The sequence below is a fragment of the Corythoichthys intestinalis genome, chromosome 21 (genome assembly GCF_030265065.1).
Source record: "Corythoichthys intestinalis isolate RoL2023-P3 chromosome 21, ASM3026506v1, whole genome shotgun sequence".
Lineage (NCBI taxonomy): Eukaryota > Metazoa > Chordata > Actinopteri > Syngnathiformes > Syngnathidae > Corythoichthys > Corythoichthys intestinalis.
Genome location: NC_080415.1, coordinates 19,634,515 through 19,653,976, shown reverse-complemented (window position 1 = coordinate 19,653,976; position 19,462 = coordinate 19,634,515). Strand labels below are relative to the sequence as shown.

The window sequence follows — 19,462 nt, the reverse complement described above, 5'->3', positions numbered from 1 at the left end:
TTTTGTGATGTGGAGGGGCGCAGCGGCACCCACTGCTCGGTAGGGAAAGAAACTAGATTGCCAGAAGTCAAGTGTCCAAACACAAGCAAATACAATATAAAACAAACACCAGGAATAAGCTCGATTTTTTTGCTTGTTTTTAACAAAGCTTGTGTCGCTAGGATGAATATTATTAGTCACATTGCAGAAACGAGCGGTACGCATTATACATAAAGTTGGATTTCTTGATCACATAATCTATTTGCTCACTCAAAACTGCTTAAAATGGAAGATCTTGTCAAATATTATACATCTGTAATGTTGTTTAAAGCATATAATAAATTACTGCCATCTTATACACAAAACATTTTTACGATTCAGGAGAGTACGCATAGTCTGCGAGGTTCAGGAGATTTCATCTTACCCAGATTTCAAACAACTCGCAAATGTTTTTGTGTGTCTGTAAGGGGAGTGAAACTGTGGAACATTTCGATAACACTTCAGACACTCTCAAAATATCCAAAAATTAAAATTGTTAATAAAGATGTGGTCTAGTCATAATATAATGACATTTACTGACAATTTTTGTTGCTGTAGAAATGATGTGTAAATGCAAAATTATTATTAAAGAGCCAACTCTGTTGATGTAGTTGGTTGTCTATTGGTTTAGTTGTTTTTGTCTGTTTTTTTGTTTTTCGTTGTTGTTTTAGTTCTTGTTTTCTCTTTCTTCATTGTGTGAACTTAAAAGTCGAAGGACAGGAGTATCCCATGAAATAAAACTGCTGGATGATGAGATTAGGGCTGGGATTAAATAAATTTTCTTCCTCCCTCTCCCTATCGAGCGAAATTAATTTTTGTGAGTTATACTGTATTTCTGTTCTTGTGCATGCTTGAAATAAAGCTTCATTCATTCATTCATAGGAAAGTCAGGACAATGGAATGAAAACTTCTTCCTGTGGATGTTAATACGCCAACATCACTGATTCGGTAATTTCTTTGTAGTGCTGCAATGATTAATCGATTAGCTCGAGTAATTCGATTAGAAAAAGCTAATCAAATTTTTGCTGCTTCCAGTATTCGTTTAATCAAACTGGCGCTGTAATGGTTTGTTTTGAAAGTGTTAGCATTTAGTTTTATTGATTTGGGGGATACACTGCCCTCTTGTGGCAACATGGGATATGACATAACTCATTTGACATGACTCCATCCAGCTGCTCCCTGTTAAAACCAAAATAAGGTAAGTTTTTATTTAAGGTCATGTTTTTTATGCATTTGTAATTTAGTTTATAGGTATATTTATCCATTATTTGTGGGAATATGTGTTTGAATGATTTCTTAAGAGCATTGTAAATTGCCCATAGACCCCCCAGAGACGCACAGCATCCGATGGGCGGGACAAACCCAGCCTTCAGCCAATGACTTGTCTCGTTTCGCTTAAGTGGAACAATGTACTCTCAATTCTGGAGACGCACTGCATGAATGAAAAGCTGCATCATAACCAGTGATAAGAAACTAATTCTGAACAAAGGCTGAATGTGTTGTAGTACCGCATTTATAGTCCATGACATGTACATACAGCAGAATACCTTTGATCACTTATTTTTTGACATTTCCCGGGAAGATGAGCTTCACTTGCAATCGCTTGTGGTGTGTAGACTTTACGGCACTACCCGAAAAATTAGTACATCAAGTAAAGGTTGTTTAATTTTGGCAAACATAAAAGATGAAACCAAAAAGTTTTATTGAACCAGAAATATATGGATTTGCAGTTTATTCATTGATTTGATATGTCAAATTCATCTTTTAAGTTGAATTGCAGAAATACAACAGCCTTTTCAAGATATTCAAATTTTCTGAGTAGTACTGTATATGGGCGCTAAATGTAGTAAAAATATTTCACTTGTTTTTGCACAGAAAGAAAAAACTTTAAAATCCATGTGGAAAAAACAATAATACTGTACTGTAGCAGAAAGCCACTAGATAGCAGCATCTCACCGAAATCCATAAAGTTGTGTAGTAGATGGCTTAATGACTGGCAACAAATCCAGTAAACTGAAAAATTCTGATTTTTGAGTTAAATAAAATAAATTGTTTTTTTTTTGTTTTGTTTTTCTAATGTCAAGTGGTTGCACTGAATAATTTTAAGATGTAACTATGCAAAGTTTATGTTGAATGAACAAATCTCAATGTCAACATAAAATGTCAACTCACAAATATATTTTTTTCAATTGTTATAAAATACTCGGGCTCAGTAATATTAGTATTTATGTCAGAAGAATTAGCATAAAATGAATCTGAGCAATGTTTTAGTTCTTTTTATTTAAAAAAGAATGTTGCGTTTCGTTATAACTGAATATAAAGTTTAGTTTAATAACAGAAATGTTGCCTCATTTCTGCAATTAACAAAATGTATGGTTATTTGTATTAGATTTGAGCCAACTGTTATTAAAACAAAATTTTGCTCAAATTGAACATAGCGTATTCCTCAATTGAATTAAAACCTCATTGGATTGAAACTTGATTTTTTTTTTTTTTTTTTTTTGCTTTCTACTAAACATAATTAACATTATTTGAAATTTTTGAAATGAGTTTTCTTTTTGCCCTTTCCCTTTTAATGAAATTGTTAATATAAGATTGCCTTATATTAAAGGGACAGGCAGAAAACTACTTTATCATGTGTATCCCAACAGATAAGATAAAAAACTAAACTAAAATCAGAATTTCAAGTGTAAACTTGAAGAAAAACGTGAATAAAAGCCGGTATTTCAGACATTTTATTAATGTATGCTAGTACAGCTCTAGTACATTTTTGAAGTTTTTGTCTCCCGATACAGATTCAAACACCAAGACCACATTTTTTGAAAAGGTGTAAAGTTGTCAGGTAATGACTTTTTAACCGATAACCGATGTTTTCCAACTCCAAAAGTCAGATACTGATATCAAACCGGTACAGATATATGCGGTCGTGGCCTTAAAATATTCATTATTTTTCAATCATTTATTGTTAATTTAATTTTGCACCATGAATGCAAATGGTCTGCTCACGTAACAAATCCCAATCATCTTAACCTAAGTTCATACCGCAGGTCTTAATGCACAAATCCAATTCTTTTGTTTTTCCGACTCGAGTCAGGCATTTACTTGACGGTCAGAACGGGACAGTTCGCTTAAAAGTGGACGATTTTAAAATCTGATCTAGGCCAAATTCGTAAGTGGTTAAAATCCGATCCGGGCCACATTTTTCCAGACTGTGGCTGCAGTCTGAACTGTCAAGTCCCCCAAATCGGAATTCATGCAGCAATTACGTCAGCAAAGAGCGAGAGAGACAAGACGCTATGTTAGCGATGGAGCTGTGCATTAGCGTTAGCGCCTAGCTTGAATCCGACCTTTAGGGAAGGGGCAAGCTTAATAACAGTCATAAAAGGAGGTAAGCCTGAGCATGCTTGGTTTTCTTTCTCTGCTCCAAATAAGCAATATTTCAAGATTGCTTACACGGCCGAGAGTCAGCGCAAACTGTCCGTATATGTGTGCATCACGCACGCGCAGTGCGTGCATGCTATCAATCCATACAAACTTTGATTATAAGACTAAACAGGTATTATGAATGTCTGTTATTTGTGTCTTCTCTTTGGAAATCAAAATAGGATCACCCTAGAATGACGTTTGTTTTGATGCTCCTGCGCATGTGGGTCAGTTTGCACAGCGCATCTCGGACTGCTAATTAGTGTGCATGCGTGATACTTGAACAGGCTCACTGGAAATAGGCAGTCTGAACGGGCATTCCAAAAAAACAGATAAGACAAAAAAATGGGAAATGTGCATTAAGACCTGCGGTATGAACCTAGCCTGAGTTTGGAGACCTCTAATGATCAATGAGCATAACTGCTGTGCTAAGCTGTGACCAGCCCTTCTGCAAAGGCAGAAGACAGAAGGCTTCCACATTCAGTTTGAAGGCAACATGCATATTGGCACAAAACTAATAAAGAAAAATTGCTGTAGATATTATCCGGTATCAGTTTATGAAGGTTTTATTGGCCAATACTTTCGGCTCCTCAATAATATCGGATAACGCAAAAAAAAATGTATACTGTAACTTTCGGACTATAAGCCGCTACTTTTTTCCTTCATTTTGAATCCTGCGGCTTAAAGTCCAGTGCGGCTTATTTGCTGATTTATTCGTGTTAATAGGCAACACATGCCTCCCAGCATACATTGCAGCACTGCAGATGTAAATAACTATCAAAATTCATGTTATGTGCTAATTATTTATTCAGTTACTGTTCCAGTTGTTTCATTTATTGCTAGTTATGGTATTTGGTTACACTTTATTTGACAGCGGCGCCATAAGACCGTCATAATTATGAGATGACATTATCATGGGCATTGCTGAATGCTTATTACAGATTGTCATCTGGCAATATATGTTAATAGCTCTATTTATGTCCAGCTCAGATCTTTTACGTCAATCTAAAATTGAGATAATTTACCGGGTAACACTAAATGACATCTTTTATAAGCATTCATTAATGCTTGTGACAGTGTTAATACATAATTATGATTGTCTAATGACAGTCTCATGGCACCACTGTCAGTGAATGTTACCAAATACTCTAACAATTGCTAACAGCAATTAATGTAACAACTGGAACAGTAACTGAATAAATAATTAGCACATAACATTAATTTTGATTGTTATTTACATCTGGAGCGCTGCAATGCATGCTAGGAGGCATGTCGGACAACAACAGTGTTGGCAGCAGAGGTTGACTGTCACTCCCAAGGGAGCAGGGCCAAATGGAGCTTCTTTAAGCAATGAAGCTTTGCAGCCAATTGATTTAAAGCTTCATGGTGGTTCATTTGGTCTTATGACAGTCATATGATGCTGCCGTCAAATGTTACCGGTTAAGATCTTTTGATGTAAATATCCCATAATACAGTGAGGACAGCTGCGGTTTATAGTCCAGTGTGGCTTATCTATGAAAAATGCTGTTTTCGTGTCACATTTGGTGGGTGGCGGCTTATAGTCAGATGCGCCTTTTATGCGAAAATTACGGTATGTATTTTTTGAAAATATTTAATGATTGCATACTTACTTCAATGTAAATTAAGTGCTACCATGGCTTGGTCAGATACTACTGAAATCATTGTCTGCCGCTAACGGCATTCGCTGCCAACCTCCCACTTCAAATCGATTGGACGTACTCTAGTGACAAAATAATTGGTAGGAGGCTGCATCTTGACCAGAGGGCGATAACATAATTCTACCAATTTTGATACTGGTGCAACACTAATAAATACATTACATTTTAACATCAGTCACAGCTCTAAAACACAGTATCAACTTCCTCTAACGGCTTCTCATCCCAATATGTTGACTACAATTCCAGGAAATATTTCAAATCTCAAACATATTACGCATCCATCAACAAAACCCAGTCATGTCTCCATGGGAATCATAATAGGTACGTGGTTGCCCCCATCCCGTGCTGCTGTGGTAGTGATGATGCATCATCATCATCATCAGACCTACCACTCGTGCGCTCGCCTCCAAGATATGCAGCCTCTCTGCCAGAGAGCAGGCAGACCGCTCTGTTCACAGTAAATAATTTCTCATTTGTGGAGCTGTCAATCAAGATGTGTCATGGAGAGGAACTCATTTCATGCTTGGCCTGTGTGAATGGCAACGGAGGAAGACCCGGGAACAAACACCTTTGCGCCCCTTCCTCCCCGTGCTGTACTCCGCTGGTGATAATTGTTGTTTGCGTCCAATTTGCACGACAAATGAAAGTGGCAAAGTGGCCATAATGGTCGTCATAACAACAAGGCTATTTCACATTAGCCTCCTGTGTGGTAAATGCATTTTTACCTTTAAAAGCTTGAACAACAACCGAGAGAAATGCTACTTCTGTTTATCTTTTGCCGGCTGAAGGAATTGTCAACGTGCAGCAAGGGCACGGGGACGCGGCGTTTAGATTGCGCCCCGTGTGTGCAGATAGCAATCCCATCAGCTACGCGCTACAATAATTGCCTCTTATCTATAATGAAAACATCGCCGTGTTGGGGAGAAACGACCCATGCGAGAGGAAAAAAGGACGTTTACGGTCTTAAAATGCTCTGAAAACACAAATGATCACGTGGTCATTTTGCGGCTTAGCTAGCATCCCGGGGCGTGTATTTACTCTGTTCAAAAGTAGAGCTCCCTCTAGTGGCACATGAAATAATCACAGCCTAAGTAAAGGTCAGTTGTATTTAACTTGACAGTACAACAACATAAGCCCTATTCACAGTGATGTCACTCAACTTCCGGGTTATCAATGGAAATGTATCTTCAGTATTTCTTCAATGGTGATTGTGTGCACTTCTCCATAAACCAACAAAAATCATTTAAATTCCGAGGGTACAATTTAACGTCAATACTTTTTTTCCCATTTGATAAGGTTCTCTGTCTTTTATGCTTTATTCATAGACTTCATAATATATTGACCGGTCACGGGGCGCGGGCCTATTAATAGAGGGCCTGCATTGTTGGCGTGGCCGTCAAAGCTGACCGAGTGGAATCACAGAGAGAGAGCTTTTCCGGTGAAAATTATTGTGAATAAATGCTTAAATCCCTGAATTCTTTATAGATATGGACATAAAACAGTCTCGATTCTTGGTTAAAGGCAAAAAAAAAAAAAGTGCAGTTAGCATTTATTTTACGTACATATTGTGAACTATGATGCTCGTCAGTAAGCAAATATAGCGGCCGCCCTATGTAAACAGAGGTTTTCCGGTGAAATTTTTTCTGAATAAATGCTTAAATCCCTGAATTCTCTATAGATATGGACGTAAAACAGTTTTGATTCTTTGTTAAAAGAGCAAAAAAACGGGCAGTTAGCGTTTATCTTACGTAAATATGACGAACTACGATGCTAGTCTGTTAGTCAGTGTGGCGGCAGCTTTGCAACAAAGAGCTTTTTACGTTGAAAATTCTTGTGAAAAAACGAAAAATATAATAATTACTAGGGCTGTCAAAATTATCGCGTTAACGGGCGATAATTAATTTTTTAAATTAATACGTTAAAATATTTGACGCAATTAACGCACATGCCCCGTTCAAATAGATTTAAATGACAGTACAGTGTAATGGCCACTTGTTGCTTGTGTTTTTTGTCTCCTTCTGCTGCCGCTTTGGTGCGACTGATTTTATGGGTTTAAGCATCATGAGAATTGTGTAATTATTGACATCAACAATGGCGAGCTACTAGTTTATTTTTTGATTGAAAATTTTACAAATTTTATTAAAACGAAAACATGAAGAGGGGTTTTAATGTAAAATTTCTATAACTTGTACTAACATTTATCTTTTAAGAACCAAAAGTCTTTCTATTCATGGATCGCTTTAACAGAATGTTAATGTTAATGCCATCTTGTTGATTTATTGTTATAATAAACAAATACAGTACTTATGTACAGCATGTTGAATGTATATATCCGTCTTGTGTCTTATCTTTCCATTCCAACAATAATTTACTGAAAAATATGGCATATTTTATAGATGGTTTGAATTGCGATTAATTGCGATTAATTAATTTTTAAGCTGTGATTAACTCGATTAAAAATTTTAATCGTTTGACAGCCCTAATAATTACCTTAAATCCTCGAACAAATCACTCCTGAGACAATCCTTCCTGTTTGTATGCGGTACAGCTTTCGTACTTTTTCAACCTAAATCCAACATTGGAACGCTGCATGTGTCTCTGTGACCGACTGCGAATAACTGAAGCGGATTGTGGGATGGCCCCCTACTTGAAGGCGTGGCGCAATGAAGTTGGACCTGACCCATCAATATCATTGTGAAGTCTATGGCTTTACCATTTGGATATTACCTTAGATTTGCTTGGTAATTCATGCTATAAACTAATGCTAGTGATATTGTTGTCTGCTTATGTGTATAACAGCCTTATTATTATTTTAAAACAATGATAGAATAGTAGAATAATAAAATAGTGATAGAATCATCCAAAGTAACTGAAACGAATTTCTTGTGTAATTATTTTCTTAAATGTGCGACCGCACTAGTGCAGCAACGATTAATCAATGTACTCGAATGATTCATTTAGAAAAAAGCTTCGAATCCAATTTTGCTGCTTCGAGTTTGTTTAATCAGAATGGCGTTATAATGGTTTGTTTTGAAAGTGTTTGCATTGTTTTATTGATTTGGGTGGATACACTGCCACATCACTCATTTAACATGGCTGAATCCAGCTGCTCACTGTTAAGACCAACATAAGTTTTTGTTTGAGCTAACAGGTTTTTTTATGCATTTGTAATTTAGGTTATAGGTATATTTAACCGTTTTTTTTTTGTTTTTTTTTGTGGAAATATGTGTTTGAATGATTTGTAAAGAACATTGTAAAAACACAAAGTTTGCATTTTATAGCATTTTGGCTAGCGGAACATTGCTATGTAAGTTAGCCAATTGTTCTTTTGTTGTACTTAGATCTTTTTTTTATATACCGTTTGAGGCTAAGTTCAGGTATTTCAATGTATTTTTTAAATGAAAGTGCAATTCTGAATAGCTTAAAAAACACTCGGGAACTTTATTTTGTATTCGCATTTAATGCTCTTTTGAAATTGCAATTTTATCAAGCCTTTATTTTACATCTCCTAAAATGTATTCATTCAGTTTGTTATTCCCCTCCATTATTTATTGGCAAATCAGTTGGTATCTTCGAGGGATTTACACACATTGATGCTCGGAGCCATATTTTAAAATTTTTCTCAGGGATGATTAATTAATTGTGGACTTATTGTTGCCTGTAATTTCCAAATCAGCCAGTAGACAATAGGTGTGCTTCTCATGTCTCTGGGCTAATGTTAGCCTACTTTTAGGGAGCAAAGCGGTCGTAGTTCATTTGAAATTGTTTGTTTCAAAACTAGTATATTCAAGTACTTATTTATTTACGTTTTATGTGCAATCCATTTTAGATTAGTCAGTTTGGTAAGTTTCTGCTATTTTTCTTTATCCTAACTTTTCTTAAAACAAAACTATTTTTTCATGTTTTTACATTTGTCAGTTAAAGGATGTGTCTAACCTTAAGGAAATCATATTGTAGCTGTCGCAGTAAAACATAGATTTAATTGTCTTAGGAGTTTTCGTCACGGTCAACCGGGTGACAACTTATCTTGTTCTGTGCTATAAAGTGAAAACGCACCGTTAATTTTGAGTAAATGTGTCTTGAGTGCAACGTTACGACAACCTTAGCTGGTTGAATTAAATTCAGAGTTTCTCATTGTGATTAATTTTATTTGGACGCAAGCTTGATGTCGTATGGCAAATGTTTGTGCGTGTATTAAGTTAACTGCAAACACTTTTGTTATGTAAAAAGTTCACCAAAAACATTTTTGTGAATATGGATTAAAGAGTGTTAAGATGGAATATGACTTCTAGAATGGTTATTTACTAAAACAAGGAAGATACATTTTTTCACCTAATAATCTAAATTGTCTATAGGTGTTAAAATGGATGTGAATTCATAAAGGTCTGCAAGGTCTGCACACCTCTAGTACATGTTTTTTTCTTGTGCATTTCATGGTTTACTTTTTTGTTGGCCTGTTCTCAACTTCCCAGAATGACCTAGTTCAGGGTTCACTAAATACGGACCTCGGTGCCACTTTTCCTGTCGTGTTTTCCACGTCTCTCTCTCCTAACACACCTGAATCAAATGATTATGTCATCAGCAACCTCTCCAGAAGCCTGATAATGATCCTGATTATTTTTATTCAGGTGTGTTGGAGGAGGGAGACATGGAAAACACGACAGGAAAAGTGGCACCGAGGTCCGGATTTAGTAAACCCTGACCTAGTTGTTAACTTTTTTTTCCCCACTGTATTTTTATTGATTTTCCAACAAATAATTCACACAATCAGAAACAATACCATAAAAAACACACCAGAACACAACCCCCCCCCCCAAAAAAAACAAAACAATTGTTCCTCTACCATTATTAAGCTCCAGCTTCACCTCTTTTTTTTTTTCCTCCTCCTTCTTCCCCTTTTATCCTCCATAACACAGAATCACAGTTCACAGTTTGATCCAGTGGCCCTAATGTTGTTTTCCTCTTTTTGACATAACTCATAAAAGGTGTCCACATGTCCTCAAAAGTCTGTTGTTTGCCCTTCAAAATGTATGTCATGCATTCTAGAGGCATTATTGACAACATCTGATTCATCCACTGCTTGGTAAAAGGTCCTTAATTCCGTTTCCATACCAGTGCAATGCATTTCTTCGCCATTGTTAAACCAAGATTAATAAGTATCTGTTTGTGCTTGGTAAAATTATGTTCTTCTGGAAACAGTCCCAACAAAATTCCCAAAACCTAGTTGTTAACTTTAAACCAGTTTTCACTTATGAAGTACCAAACAGTTAGGGTAGATTGAATCCATCCATGAACAAGGACCAAGAACGAATGGATCGTGACTAAGATTTAAGTTTAAAGCGAAGCAAGCACGTTAACTATTACAGTAAAGGCCACTGTTGCTACAGCAACAGCCTTAATTGAAGCTTGTTGGGGGCCTGCTACTTGTGAAGAAGAACAAAAAATGTACTTAGGAGCACTTATGCTAATATTAGAGACAAGTGCTGCTGCTAAATTCCATGCTAAGAGAGTGCTGATTGGACCTCCTGCAAATGGACCAACCGTGCTTTCTCAAAGGTGGTTTTAGCATTACTGTATAATATTTTACATGCAAACAGAGACACTTGTCTACACTTGCATGCATGCGGAAGCACATCATGTTCACCTTTATTTTTAGTGTAAGCTGCCTTGCGCGTGGGTCATGTGCTAACTTCAATAAGAAGGACATAGCTCAAAATCCAAGTATGTTTCCACTGTTCATCCATCACCAAAAGGCTGACAGCTGAACCGCAATGCACTGCGTCAATTTAACTCCTGAATTAATCTACCGGCATTTGCTTTATGAACACAGCCCAGCAATGTTAATAGAGGGAGATGAGTGGGTTGAAGTGGGTTGGCTCAAGCCAGGATGACTGGTGACAGGCCTTACCAATGTGGACAATAGGACTGACAGCTGGGTAGGATTGGACGTGTCAGCATCATGCAACTTTTGCCTTTGGATACACGACTAATTGATCATAAGTCAGAGTTATAATAGCGTTGTTGAGTGGCAGTTAACATACCTGTCAATGTTGGGTATAGGACTCAGTCGGGAGTGGGCAGGGCCAGCAACATCAGAAGCACTAATCTACTTTTACAACCTAATTCTAACATTTTTGCCAGTGAATAGTATCTTCTCATCCCCAACAGTCAATTTTCTTCATTTATCATGGTTTTACATGAATCTTAATTTTTTTTTTTTGTTCAATCAGATTGCAGTTCATATCTGTTGCCATCAGTGGTGGAATGTAGTGAAGTAAAAGTACTTCGTTCGCTACTGTACTTGAGTAAATTTTTGTGTATCTGTACTTTACTTGAGTACAAATATGAAGTGGTACTTTTTACTTCACTTCATTTTACAGCACGTATCTGTACTTTTTACTCCACTACTATTCAAATTGTCGCCTGCGTTACACATAATTTTGTTTAGTTTTTTTCTCATTGTGAATTAATAGCTTTGTTTTCATGCCTCCGGCGCAATCGATAAGCCCCGTGCAACTATACCGTGACTGAGCACTAGAGGCAGCAACATGAGTTCAAGCAAAATTATGCAGGTGAACAAGATATTGACCAATAAAAATCAACAGTGAGAGCTGCGCACCTTCAGATGGGTGCTGCACGCTCTTGTACAGTAGGTGGCGGTGTGACTTTGCTTGCAACCTGCCATTAAACTGGGTTTTGGGGTTTTTGAGCTTGTTATGCTTCTGTTTACAGTGCAGTCCATTTATTGCTTCTTTTGTCCATTCTGCACAATCATATATAAAACCGAGCAGTCAATGAATATTCCAGTTTATTGTTTGAATATTGACCCTTATCTCTGCATCTATGTAATGTATATTTTAAAAAGAGAAGAAAAAAATATGTACATATTAGGGCTGTAAAAATTATCGCGTTAACGGGCGTTAATTAATTTTTTAAAATAATCACGTTAAAATATTTGACGCAATTAACGCAGATTCCCCGCTCAGACAAATTTAAATGACAGTCCAGTGAAACACTCACTTGGTAATTGTGTTTTATGGAGTTTTTCCGCCCTCTGCTGGCGCTTGGGTGCGACTGATTTTATAGGCTTCAGCCCCCATGAGCATTGTGTAAGTAATTATTGACATCAACAATGGCGGGCTACTAGTTTATTTTTTGATTGAAAATTTTACAAATTTTATTAAAACTAAAACATTAAGAGGGGTTTTAATATAACATTTCTAAACTTGTACTAACATTTTTCTTTTAAGAACTACAAGTCTTTCTATCCATGGATCGCTTTAACAGAATGTTAATAATGTTAATGCCATCTTGTTGATTTATTATTATAATAAACAAATACAGTCCTTATGTACCGTATGTTGAATGTATATATCCATCTTGTGTCTTTCCATTCCAACAATAATTTACAGAAAAATATGGCATATTTTATAGACGGTTTGAATTGCGATTAATTGCGATTAATTACGATTAATTAATTTTTAAGCTGTAATTAACTCGATTAAAAATTTTAATCGTTTGACAGCCCTAGTACATATATTACATTTTTGCATCGGGACAAAATACTTTTACTTTTTACTTGTAAATTTTAAAGCAAGTACTTTTGTACTTTTACTTGAGTATTTTTTTTTCTACTTTTACTTACGTATTTTTCTTTTTGCACCTGTGTCTGTGCTTTTACTGAAGTAAAACAAGTACTTCATCCACAAATAGTTGCCATATCAGTGTAATCATTAGTGCTTTAAAGTACTGGTAATGTGACTATTTCTTTAATAATAGCGTACCGTACGTATGCTATTTTTAGACCGTGGGGTCACCATCGTAACGCGGAAATGGGACAAATATAGACACGCCCTCTCATACAACCATGTTATTTCTGCTTGTTTTCTCAGGTATTCTTTCAAAAAATAACATGCCGATCAAACACTGCTGCTATGAAACTTGTAGAAACGACTCTTGACATTATGTCATATGAAGGATGTCTCCTTCATATGTTTCCCGAAACCCAAAACGCATCGTGAAGAATGGATGAACTTGCAATCAACTCCCGTCCAAAAGACTAGTTTAATGACAGCAAGATGAAGCCATTCACATTTCATATGCAGTAAACATTTTGTTGGGAGCCATGGTCCTTCAGAGGACAAAGATGTAAGCCATTTTGATATTTTTACTTATTTTTTAGCGTGGTGTTTTGCCATACTGCTTCTGACTGACAATGACCTGAAAAATATTAAAATGGTATCTGACTGCCACTGTTACCTTTTCTGTTGAAAAAAAAAAAACTTTAGTGAGGCCGGGGAAGTGTAAATAAATTATAGAATTAAGATTTGTGTTATGTACTTCCTTAATCTAAGTACATGTAAGGCCGAGACTTGAATGGAACAACACTTCTTTATTCAGTGTGCTTCTCAGCATATATGTCATAGAGACATAACAGAGATTCCCTTTTATACTGTAATACCACACCCACAGGAAGTGCACACTATGGCAACAGCAGTGTGACATAAATATGTCACAATTTGTTACTAATTGAAAAAATTAAAAGTGTTCATTGGCTGTCACTGAGTAGCATTTGCGACCGCTACACAAAAATAGCAATGTAAATTGCCCCCAAGAACGGTCAAAGAGGTAAGACAAACAGGGGATATAATGTATGAGAAAGACAGGGCATATGGTGGTTAAGGATAGATTGTTGCAACAGGAGAATGTCATTGTCAGTGGCGTAAGGCAATGCACACAAGAAAAAGGTGTCGATAAAAAAGCTAACTCTGGATGAGGTCGACTTTTTCCTGTCTTTTTCAGCCCTCGACACTCAAGCCATCTCTTTAACCGAACATTTGTATGTTCTTCCACATCTTTATCAGTAAATTTGGCACCAGGGACATCATTTTCACAGAATTGGTAGGTTTAGCTCAGTAAACATCTCGTTCGTACACTATTTCTAATCATTTACTATTGAGGACAAACGGGAGGCTGACCCGTCAAGCCACAATTGCTAGGGTCATGAATATTAATGAGCAAAAGTGACGTGTTGCTTGCGGTACGCCATTTATTGTTACGTTTATTAAATGAATTAAATATTTATTTATTTATTTATTCGTATTTTAGAATGTTATTTAGTCATATCAACAATTGCTCAATAATTTCCACATTTATTTATGTTAACGCCTCACTTTTGGCTCGTAACGTTGCCGATTCGACACATCCAATATGGCAAACTGGCGGACGTATCGTAGTAACGGACTAACTTTCACAAAGCGGCTGTAACTGCGTATTTGAAGACTCTGTACTTCGCCTGGAGTGCTGGGTCGTACGTCGACGCGGTGGCCATATTGGATGTGGCGAAAGAAAGCGAGTAGGGGAGAGAGAGCGACAGAGGGAGGAGGAGGCAGCTGAGCGCGGGCTCAGTCAGGTCGGGAGCAGGAAATGGACATCAACACCGGTGAAGCCGAGGGGCCAACTCCCGCAGGTAGGAGCCACTTTTGCCTTTTTATACTGTGTAACATGTGTAGGTTTGTTTTAAAATTTTGTTAATAATATAATTTAGTATTGGTGGGCAATTTGTCATTTGGAGTGAAACTGTGTCAGTATCACAGTAACATAAATGTTACGAAAAACTAATGGACCATTTAAATCTTTTTTTTTTTTTTTTTTTTTAAATAAATGATTTAATGGTAAACTATTTCATATACATGGCATATACATACACATAAACACTATTTAATAACTTACATTATAAAAGTCATTGTGACTTTCTATTAAGACACGTTTTTCCCTTAAAATCGAGGCTACTGAATTAGCTAATGTTATCAATCAGTAGCGTTGTCTTTTGAATTGAGAATGTGTTTTTTTTTTAAATACTGATGTGGTTCGATTTAAATTTTTATTTTATTTTTTTACACTTGCGCCATGTAGAGAGTAGGCATATTGTATTTAAATGGAGATATGTCGATCATTTTTAATTTTTAGAATACCTTAATGATCAACGTTGTGTAGGGTAAAATAAAAGCTAGAGAATAGTGATGTGCCATGCATGTTTTTTTTTTTTTCATCAAAGGCGTGCTGGTTTTTGGCCTTTTATCAAAACTAGGGCCCTTATTGTGTGCTCGTTGAAAGAGTGTATCAATAATTGGGCATTTTCTCCATTTCTTTCTTTTAAATGTGACTCGTGCTTTTTTTTTACTTTAAAGATAATAAAACAGCTGAAAATAATGATGAAATTGTCCATATCAATGCAGTTGTATTATTCGAGTTGGAGTAATTGATCTTTTGCAGCTAAATACACATTGTTGATTGAAAAGAATAAATCAAGGCTGTGGTAAGAAACCTAAAGGTTGTGGGCTAATGTGGGGGCATTTGATCAAATCTGAACGCAAACATGATAAAAGGCCTCAAACATTGAGTCCACAAATACACAACAATAAACATTTCCCAAGTTGTATTTTTTCTTACATGTAGCGTGGTAAGGAGAGAAAAACAGCAAGAAGATGCTGTTATAAGCTCGCAATTGATTCAAGCGGAGAAGGCCCGCTTGAACACCCCACTTGGGCCAAATCATCATCCTCTTTTAAATGACCTTCCAGTCCCCCGTCCTCCTCCGCATTGGCTAAATGACTCCGAACGACGCCCGGCCGTGTTCGCCAAGCAGTCTGTTTTTTTCCCCCCGCTGAACAAAAGGTCCTTGATTCATCAAATCCCGCGCCTCCCGCTGCCCACTCCTCGGAGCGCTGTTGTCATTTTCACCAGCTGCTTCACCTGCCCGCCGCACGTCTTTTGGGGCGTAGGTGTGCACACATAAGGGCCTCACTCCTTTACTTTTGAAGATGACGCATACACATTTTCTCCAGGCACAGAATGCATGATTATGTTATATTGTGACGATTTTAGCTATAGTTTAGCGCTGAGAATTTCTTCACAGATGATTCCCCTGCTGTGGAGTCAATACTCGTGGCGATTCTTTTGCTCAGAAATCATAAATGTATCTGCGAGTCCTGCTGCAGGGCTTTTTCCAGCTCATTTGTGTCCAAATGGCTTTGTGAAAATGTGCGTGAGAAATTCACGCTCCTAATTGTATTGTGTGTGTGTTTTGGATTGTGTTGGAACACAAGTGTTATCAAATAGGAGCTTGAGTCATGTTTGTTTTTGATGATTGTGATGAACAACTTTAATTCAACATTTCGGACGCTGATTGAATAGAAGTGACAGATTATTCATATTTTGTCGGTTATGTTTTCATAAATAGATAAGAAGACCTGATTAAACATAGTGCAATTATATAATAGTTAATTGTACAACTACTGTATATTGCAGTATATATAATATATATATATATATTACTTTTCAGATATTCACAGTGAGGTGAAAAGTGACTACATAAAATTAGGTGTGCATTTATCCAGATCTGATTATTATTTGAAGAAGTGTACACTTGCAGTAATTATTTTTTAGCCGTTTTTAATGAACATACATGATACAGCAGGTATTGTATTTAGCACAAATACATTTCATGTATGGTTAAATATTTTGATTTCCCACAAATACATAGTGTGTATTTTATTCCAGAATGCATGTTTTCTTTGAAACCCACATTTTTGGGTGGTATCATCTTGAAGAAATACACCTTATGCTTATAGTTCTTGTTACATTTTTTTTTTAATCTTTTGTGGAATCTTAAAAATTGATTTATTGAAAATATTATTCAGGAATTTAATGCGTCAGGTGGTATCATCTTGAAGAAATATACCTTATGTTTATAGTTCTTGTTACATTTAAAAAAAAAATCTTTTGTGGAATCTTAAAAATTGATTTATTGAAAATATTATTCAGGAATTTAATGCGTTCAAGTTCTAGAAATCTACTAAAGGTGGAACATTTAGCCCTTAATGTACAAATATAGTTTATTTGTCATGTTATATTTTTATTTCAGTTTAATTTTTGTCCAAAAAGGTTAATAATGTAATTAGTGCTGTGTTTGCGTCCCGCCATTTCATTGCTCGCCGTTGGCCGTGGAGCGCCGCATTCCTCGCGGCCCCGCCCCAAGAAAGAGGTGACATTGGCCAATGACTTGTAAGCCAAACAGTAATGATGAAGTTGAATTTTCTCTGTGCCTCGTCTGTGCTTTGGCGTTTGACTTCCAGCCTCGGTCTCGGTGAAGAACGTCATCTGTGAAATTGAGACTAACCAAGTGGAACAGGATTGCGATGGGAGCAGCTTGAGCCGCAGTACCCCCCCACCCTTCTCGCAGCGTATATAGACTCACCACGCTGATCACTTTCGGTGCAAAAACACAATTTGTTTGTAGACGTGGTTTGTGCGTTTAATTTCATCGACGCAAACAAAGGACCGACACGTGTAAATATGCGCGGGAGAACCATGATGATAGAATTGTGCACCCAGCCGTGTGACTCGAGCAGCCATTTTGTGTCATGGCGTATGCCTCGCCGCTGGCGAGCCTAGCTAATTCCTCCCACTTCGACGTCTTGACGGTAGGATACAAAAAAGGGCGTAATTACCAAAATGAAGGCGAAAAAAAAATCCACTTTTGTCTTTGTTATCTGAAAAACTAAATTTCAAATGGAGTGTGTGACTGGCGAAATTACAAACGGAGACGGCGCGTCGGCTTATCGCTACAGACTCGCGCCCCCACCTCAGACACGGCCAAATGGATTTTTGTGTTGAGGCTCCCTTCAGAGATCGTAATGGCTCGTCTTTGGGCTGTGTCATTACAAGTCACATGACAGCCTGCCTGCGCACTGATAACTGTGATCTTTATTCTGCTGCTCACAAGCAAAGATAGAGATGGGGGGGTTGGGGTGGTGTGGCCCGCCCCCAAATAAACCTCTGCTGCTGGCTGAAGCTCAGAGTTGAAAAATGAGGCGCGACGAATGGGAATATGGGTTCCCATTTTTTTTTTTTTTTAATAATGGCAGAAATTTGCAACATTATTGTCTATTATTTAGACACACACACACACACTCAAACGCGCAAAACCACACAGTGTCGCTAGAAAAATTGACAGGTGCCCTCTTTTGTCAACTAATTTTGCAATTAAACGCTGAGTTCTATCGCCTCTTTATAAACCATCCCTGCCCGACACAAAAGACTCGCCCTGCAGACCAAATTAAATGGCCGTTAAATTAGGGAGCCATTATGGCATTCACTGCTCTGCTGATTTTTGTGGGCCTTTTTTTTTCACCTCTCCCCCCAGTCATGGTTGAATCACTCTGAGAGAGCTAGCTAGGTAGACTTTTTTGGCTAAACTGACACGTATAATCATCTTTTGTCTAAGGCTGGAGAAATATTGCAGTTCAAAGTGTGCAGTTCTGGTTTATTTTATACAGTGAGAGAGTTTATTAATCTTTAAAAAAAACACACAAAAAAACAGGCTGGTATCAAATTTTGCTGCTTCGAGGATTTTAATTAGTTTAATTAGAGTGAATTGTAATGGTGTGTTTCAAAAGTGTTGCATTTATTTATTTATTTTAATTTGGGTGGATACACTGCCCTCTAAAGACAACAGTGAATATGCCATAAATTGTCTAACATGGCTGAATCCAGCTGCTCCCTGTTGGGACCAACCTAAGGTATGTTTTTGTTTGAGCTAATATGATTGTATTCGTTATTTAGTTTATAAGTATATTTAACAGTTTTTTTTGGTGGGAATATATGTTTGAATAATTTGCCAAGAGCATTGTAAAAAAAAAAAAAAAAAAAAAAAGTAACATTGTATACCATTTAAGCTAGGAGAGTTAGCCGATTGTTCTTTTGTTGTACTTAAATCGTCATTTATTAATTTATTTATTTTTTAATCGTTTGAGGCTAAGCTCAGGTATTTTAACTTATATTTAAATGCATTTACTGCTCCTGTGAAATGAAAGTGGAATCCTGCATAGAAACACTAAGGACTTTTTTTGTATTTGCATTTAATGCTCTTTTGAAAGTGTAATCTTAGCAAGCACAAATAAATATTATTCTAAAATTTATTCCACAAGGCATTAAATGTTCGTAACCCAATTACTCAATTATTCGAACTAATTGATAGGTGAATCGATGACCTAAATAATTGATAGCTGCAACTCTACCGATACATACACAAATCCTACCACCAACTATAGTTATTGTATGGTTTTATAAAACAAATTAGAGAGGAGCACTCTGAGAGAGACTTCCGCCTAAGCAGCCAAATTCAAAGCATTGCCATGTTTTGTAGAGCAGGCACTAGAGGTGGGAATCTTTGGGCACCTAACGATTTGATTACGATTCAGCGGCTACGATTCGTTTATAAATCGATTATTGATGACGCTCCAATCCCCACCCTCCAAGCTATTAGCTGCTTTTAATGT

General features: G+C 36.8%; 1 protein-coding gene across 1 annotated transcript in view; it reads left to right on the top strand.

Annotated features, from left to right (window-relative positions):
- Positions 1–14,552: 14,552 nt before the first annotated feature.
- Positions 14,553–19,462, top strand: part of LOC130909476 (zinc finger protein 385B-like) — a 101,116-nt gene continuing 96,206 nt past the window's right edge. The window contains exon 1 of the mRNA XM_057826016.1: positions 14,553–14,589. The gene's annotated coding sequence lies outside the window, so the exon portion shown is untranslated. The remainder of the gene's footprint in view (positions 14,590–19,462) is intronic.